The 6968-nt window shown below is 39.7% G+C and overlaps 1 non-coding gene across 1 annotated transcript; it reads right to left on the bottom strand.

Moving 5' to 3' along the window:
• Positions 1-6570: 6570 nt before the first annotated feature.
• LOC124099602 (U6 spliceosomal RNA) lies at positions 6571-6676 on the bottom strand. The gene has a single exon (XR_006854008.1). It is a non-coding gene; the product is annotated as a U6 spliceosomal RNA (small nuclear RNA).
• Positions 6677-6968: the final 292 nt, after the last annotated feature.

Genomic DNA, 6968 nt, shown 5'->3' with positions numbered 1-6968 from the left:
CACATGCACAGCCCTGGGAGTCTATGATGAGTGGACCTGGGATGTGCTGCTCTCTGGCAGTGCAGTACAAAGGCTCATTCCCTCCCTGGGAGCGGTCGGCCAGTCTCCCAGGCCAGCATGGAGCACAGTCTGCAGGACCTATAGGAGTCTGTGGTGTGCCTTCTCAGTACTTCCCTCACATCTTCATTCCCTTCCCTTCCCATTCTTGTGCCTGACACCAAGTTCATCCTGTGGGATTCTTTTTAACAAAGTGCCATGGGATGTGTGATCAAATATGACAAGATATATTGCCATTTTTTTGTTGTTGATTTTCTTTTTCTGCTTCCTTAATTTTCAAGTCCTAGTCAGATACTCTGATTTAGATCTGGAGTTGCCTGGTTCCTTACAAGGGGCCTGATGTTGAGAATATAAGATTAGCTGTGACTTTCCTTGACCTGTTACTTCTATCTGGCAAAGAGGATTTATTGCTCTTGTTTTATTACCTTGTTCCTAACATAAGCTGCTTATTTTTGTGTGACAGTTGCTAAAAATGCTTCATGCCTTTCTTAGTAGCACCCTGCAGGATGGGGTGCATTTTCCTTTGAAAGTGCTTGGTTTTGTAATAGCTGGAATTACTCTTAAACAATTTCTAAGAACTATTTCTTCATTGTGGTAAAATATATAAAACACAATTTACCATTCTAATGATTTTAAGTATGCAGTTCAGCGACATTAATTATATTCACAGTGTTGAGCAACTATCACCATTATCTATTTCCAAAACTTTCTAGCACCCCAAACAAAATTGTACCCATTAAGCAATAATTCTCCCAGCCCTGGTAACCTCTAATCTACTTCCTGACTCTGAATTTGACTATTCTAGGTAACTCATATAATTGGAATTATATAATATCTATTCTTTTGTAACTGGCTTCTTTCATCTGGCATATTTTCGAGGTTCATCCATTTTACACATATTAGAATCTCATGTCATTTATACCTGAATAATATTTCTGTTGTATGGATATACCACATTGGTTTGCCCATTCATTGTAGATGGGCGCTTGAGTTGTTTCCCCCTTTTGTTTTTGTGCATAATGTTCCTATGACCACGGACATTCTAGTGCAATGGTGGAATGGGAATCAAAGCCAAATTGCGTTTAGCACCAGGTTTAAGATAATTCAAGAGGGCCACCATGAACACACCTGAAAATACATAAAATGATACTTGAAGGAGCTTTGCCTTTCCCCTGTCCGCTTTCTCCAGAGAATATAGATTTCTTGAGGACTCTAACCAAGTCTTACTTTAATCCTGAAGGTTCTACCATAGTGCGCTTTCTGATATTTATTTAATGAATTCCTGAACTCACATGTCCTAAATAGACGTGAGTTCCAGAAAACTCTCAAGCCCTGCCTGCACATGTGACATTTCTGGTAATTCCAGGCAAGCAAAGAAAACCAGCTGACAAAGCCCTTCCCTTCTTGCCAGGCTATTCCCGGGCATCAGGAGAAGCTTGGATAAGGACAGGATCATAGAGAATACACACAAGTCTCCCAAGAAGACAGTGGCTCCTCATGGTTGCTTTTGAACCAGGCTTGCAGAATCTTTAATGACCTCTCATTTAGTCCAACAGTCTTACAAAAATGGCTTCCAACTTTTAATCATTTCTTTGTGTTCATATATATGTAAAAGTAACTTCTGTTTTTCTCAATTATCATTTCCTTATGGCGAAACTATACTATTTTCAAATATGTTTCTTTTTCCAAAATGCTAAATAGAATACTGAATAGTTGTGAATATGGGCCTTTGATTGGCTATTGATACCTAAGATTATGCTAATTTTGATTTGTTTCCACTTCCCCCCAATATGCCTAACACTTTTTATTGAGGTTGAGATGCCAGAAAAGCTAGGAGAATCATCGTATAATCCTTTCCCCACAAAATTCTCCCAATGTCCATGTTCTTTTTGCTTTATGGGATATGAAATGGGCCATACCACATAGAATAAGGGCAAATACACAAGTTGGTGATGATCCTCCTATAGTGTCAGGTAATGTGATGATATGGTAGTCTTTTAGATTTCTGTGATTTCTTTCTTCCCATCTTCTACTTCCTCCATGTAGGTGACTTCCCTATTATAAAATTAAGATCTTAAACTATTAAGAATTTCCATACTTAGAAGTTTAGGTTAGTAACTGATTTTTATATATTCAAGGACTGAGCAAAGAAGTAACTATTTTATCTAAATAATGGGATTTAATGTCAGAAAAAGTATGAGAAAGGAATGGTGGATGGCTCAATAAGTCCTATGATGTTAGAATGTAACTGAATTTTTCAGTATGAACTCATGAAGGTATCCAGTATTAAATTATAGTTGTTTTTTTATTTGGTAGGGGAGAAAAAAATCTTTCCTATTATTTTTTGATTTACATAAAATTTATTTAAATGTTAATATATGCTGATATATCAGAACATTGTCATTATCATAATTATCACAGTTAACACATCTATCACCTTAATATTATATTTGTGTGTGTTGAGAACATTTTACCCCATTGAGTCCACCTAACTGCCCCATGATGGAGGTATTCTTATTTCCACAGGAAGAAGCAGAGGCCAGCGGTGGGCGAGTTGCCCTGGCCACACCCATCATGTGTTACAGAACTGAGATTTGACCAAGGCCGGTAGACTCCTCTTTGAGCCTTTGGTTCCTCTGCTTTTCATACCTCCAGATTAGCCTGCCTTCCTTATCCAGGCCCACCAGTATTCTCCTTCCTTTTTGGCTCTTGAGATTTTTTCAGTGACTGGAACTGAGATTTCAACTGTAGGGATCAATTTTCCTTGGCCTTGAAGGCAGCCAAGGAGATGGGATCTTTGCAGCCCCACCCCCATCATGGACCGTGGCTTCCCCTTAATTGTGCTTATTTCTTCCTTTCCACTTTGAAGATCATTTATCTTAATAAAAAAGATAGGAACAAAAAGGCAAGGCATTGAGGAGCTTGCATTCTCTCTGTCTTTCCCCAATGTCAAGCAAGCAGCAGACCTCTTCCTCCTGGTCCTTATTTGGAGCAGAACTGAAAAAGCCATTGTTGTCCTTTGTCATTTTTCAAGTCTCAGCTATTCTGGGCCTTCGCTTTCCTGATGCTCTGACAGTTCACGCCACTCTTTTGTCTCATCCCTTTGAGCAGATAATTGGACTCCATTAATGTTTCATGTTTCCTTTAGCTGTCAGGATGCTCTCTGCTCAATAGAAGGCTTTATCCCAGCAACTCTTTCTGTTCTCCTGGTGGGTTTGCTTTTCCTCCGCTCGTTTGCCCTGTGGTTCTCCCATGACTTCCATTCATTCGTTCATTCACTCATTAAACGAGTATGTCTGGTGCTTGTCAAAGCTATGAGAGGCATGGGGCCCAGGCCTAGGGCATACACAGTGATCCCTGTGTCAATTCTGTCTTAATGATCATGTAACGTGTGGATCCTTTTGCCCAAGGAAATACAAATTCTTTTTAGGTTGTAGCAGGATTCATTTAGAAATAAATAATTCTTTTATTTAATTCTGAAAGAATATCTTTAAATTTCCTCCATGTAAAAAAAACCCAAATTATCCTTTCTCTTACAATTCAATATTATTATATTTTTTCCACCATATTGTACCTTACCTAATTTTTTAAAAATTTATAGTTAACCTGTATTAATCAGCCTCCATCCGTATCAGTACATAGAAAGCTTTTTTAAAAAAAAATTTTGGAAGGAGTTCTTTTTCTTACATAATTTTAAACTCTATCCCCAAAGTAAGACCTCAAGCTAGAGATTTTAAGGAAGGTTAAAAAGCCCTCTGTCATTCAATACAGAATGTACTACTGCCTTCAGAAGCAATTTAACAAGATCTACAAAAATCACTTTCATTAACATAGCTAATGCATACCCCACTGTGAATTAATCCCACTTCTAAGTAGTTACTCAAAAATGTTAGTTCCTCACCTGTGGATAGGCACTATTATGCATGCATATTTGCAGTGAATCTTTGTAGCTAGAAGGAGTAAACATTTTAGGGGAGTGAAACAGTCTATCAACTATCCAGGATGCCCCTGGAATCCACAAGGGTTAGAGAGCCTGCTGCTGTCCTTTCCTCCTCCATTTCCTATAGGAAATGTCCTATGATTGGTCGCTGTTCAACTCTAGATTCAATTCTGACCAAGTCCTTGATAACATTCTCCATGAGATGATGTTAAATTTTAGTTTCTTAACCCTCCCATTTTTGTCAATGTATATTTATTTTTTATATTTTTAGTTGTAGATGGACACTTTGTATTTTATTTATTTATTTTTATGTGGTGCTGAGGATTGAACCCAGTGCCTCACATATGCTAGGCAAGCACTCCACCACTGAACTATAGCTTCAGCCCCTTGTCTGTGTATTTTTAAATGTATTTGGTTGTCAAATAGCATAAACTAATAACTAATGCTTCCTGCTGGAGGACTCTGTGCAGTGAATGGGGACTCTTGCATCCCTGTTCTTGATGGAGGAATAGGCTGAGTCCTGTATCATAGAAGGTGGACTAGCTGTGGAGCAGATGGGGCAGTTCTCAATGTGATTCTGTGGCCCCTGTGGGAGGCCTCTCAACTTTCTGACTTACCACACCACATGGCACCTGTACACATCCCTTGGGCACAGTGACATAGACTGGTTGCTTTTCTGGAATCTGCTATTGATTTGTGACCTTTCTATCTGGTGTTTTAGCCACCCATCATCCAGGACTAGCTATAACCATTTCTGTATGTTTAAATTCAGCTATTCTTTGGTCCATACCACTACTGCCTTCTCCCTGGGCACTTCCCTTTGTTCTCCACTGACCATTAAAATAAATTGCTTCCTCTTTGTATTCCTTTCCAACTTTTTACTGTTCTTCTAAACATACCACACTTTGTTTTATGATTTGTCAAACACATCTCTGTTCTAACAGTTTATTTCTAGGTATAGTCACACAGTTACCAAGATATATAGTGGAACCTCCACCTCAATTCAAAGTAGGACATACTTCATCCTTTTTATATGTTAATAATTTAGTTAATTCCTTCCTTCCTTCCTTCCTTTCTTCCTTCCTTCCTTCCTTCCTTCCTTCCTTCCTTCCTTCCTTCCTTTCTTTTGTTGGACTAGGGATTTAACCTAGGGATGCTTTACCACTGATCCAATCCCCAGCCTTTTTAACTGTTTTTGAGTCAGGGTCTTGCCAAGTTGCTGAGACAAGCCTTGAACTTGAGATCCTCCTGCCTCACCTCTTGAGATTACAGGTGTGCTCCACTGTGCCTAGCTTCTTTACAGTTTCTCACACTTTTGGAGACTGAATATCCAAGATCAAGGCCTTGGCAGTTTCAGTGTTATATGAGGGTCCACATCCTCACAGATGCCATCTTGCTGTGTTTTTTGTCTGGTAGAAGAGTTAAATGAGCTCTCTGGGGCCTGTTTTATAAGGGGGCTCCACCATTATGACCTAATCACCCCATAAGGTCCCACCTCCTCATACCTTCACCTCGGAAGTTAGGTTTCTGTTAACACATAGATTTTCAAGGAAAACAAGCATTCAGATATAGCAGGATCTCTGTCCTTCCCTTGAGCCAAACCCAATAGGGTAGGATTCAGTATATCAGGTAAGTGCCAGGAACCTGATTTCACCTATACCGCCACCCCCAACCCCTGGTGGTCCTGCCAATGGATGGGTTGACAGAGGAAGTTCTGGGTAAAACACCCCTCTGCCCCATCCTGAGTGCCCTGTCCTGGATAAACTGCATTCCCATCCAGGTCCTGGAGAGCCAGCTCCTGTCTCCTGGGCTTTTCTGTTCTGGGAGATGTGCCAGTTCTTGGAATCACCTGGTAGGGTTCTCCTGGGATGACTTTCCACCTCCAGATGCCTCAGAATCAAGGCTTTTTTGAGCTGAATACCCTCTCCATGATTGACTTGCCTGGAAACAGAGATCTCATTTTAAAACTCTTCTCTCTGCCAAGCAATAAGCATAACCATGCTAGGAGAATTTTTGGCCCCTGGTATATGTTCATAGACCAGGAAGTTTATTCATTTCACCACGGATCTCTTCGTCTGAGGACATGATCTGTACTCCATATTCCCTTTAACTTCCTACCTATCACTAAACTGTACTCAAAATGCAGGGTCTTGGGACCTCCCCTCCCCATCCCAGCCCTTTTCAGCTTGAGGCATGCCATTTCAGTTGGAAGCCTATTCTTTTATTCCTACAGGATACATCTACCTCCTTTCTCCTTGTTAGTTGCCACTTAACCAGATCAGGTTTTAACTTCTTTGTAGAGGGAATTATTTTTCCAGAGGTAGTAAAAAAATGTTTCATATCCTTCTGTGCTACTTTATATTTAGCATTGGAATCCTTTTCCAGAGCTTGTTGCTTAAGGCATTACATCTGGGTGGCAGGGATTTTTGTTTTAATTTACACATAAACATTATATGTATTTATGGAGTATCATGATGTCTTGATACATATATAAGTTGTGTAATGTTCAGGTCAAGGGAAACATCTCTTATCTGTGTCCTTAAACATGCATTTATTTGTGGTGAAAATATTCAAAAGACATGGGACACACTATGCATTTGTGTTGTCATCCTTGCACAGGGGCTGTGCTGATGGCCTCTGTATCGTTCCAATTTGTAGGTGAATCCTGTCTTTGTTAACATCTGTATTCTAGCACCTGAAACGATATTGGATATGCAGTCAGCTTTCAGTAAATATTTGTTGAAGGAGAAAAATGTTGGTCACATGAACGGATTTTAAATTTATGGAGTTAAGTTCATGGAATTATACAGTGTTAATATCGAATGTGATAATAAAGATTCCCCAGTGTCTCATTTACCTTTAAAACATCGACTTGTTTTTGGGAGCCCAGTGCCAGTGAGTGACAGGCTTTTGGACCATAAGCTGGATTTTCCCTTTTCAATTCCAGTGTTCTTGGACTAATATTTTTAGG

This window comes from Marmota monax, unplaced genomic scaffold (assembly GCF_021218885.2).
Source record: "Marmota monax isolate L192 unplaced genomic scaffold, Marmota_monax_Labrador192_F-V1.1 WCK01_AAM20220418_F8-fsc00961, whole genome shotgun sequence".
Taxonomy (NCBI): domain Eukaryota; kingdom Metazoa; phylum Chordata; class Mammalia; order Rodentia; family Sciuridae; genus Marmota; species Marmota monax.
The sequence above is the reverse complement of the archived record's forward strand: the minus strand, read 5'-3'. Positions and strand labels throughout refer to the sequence as shown.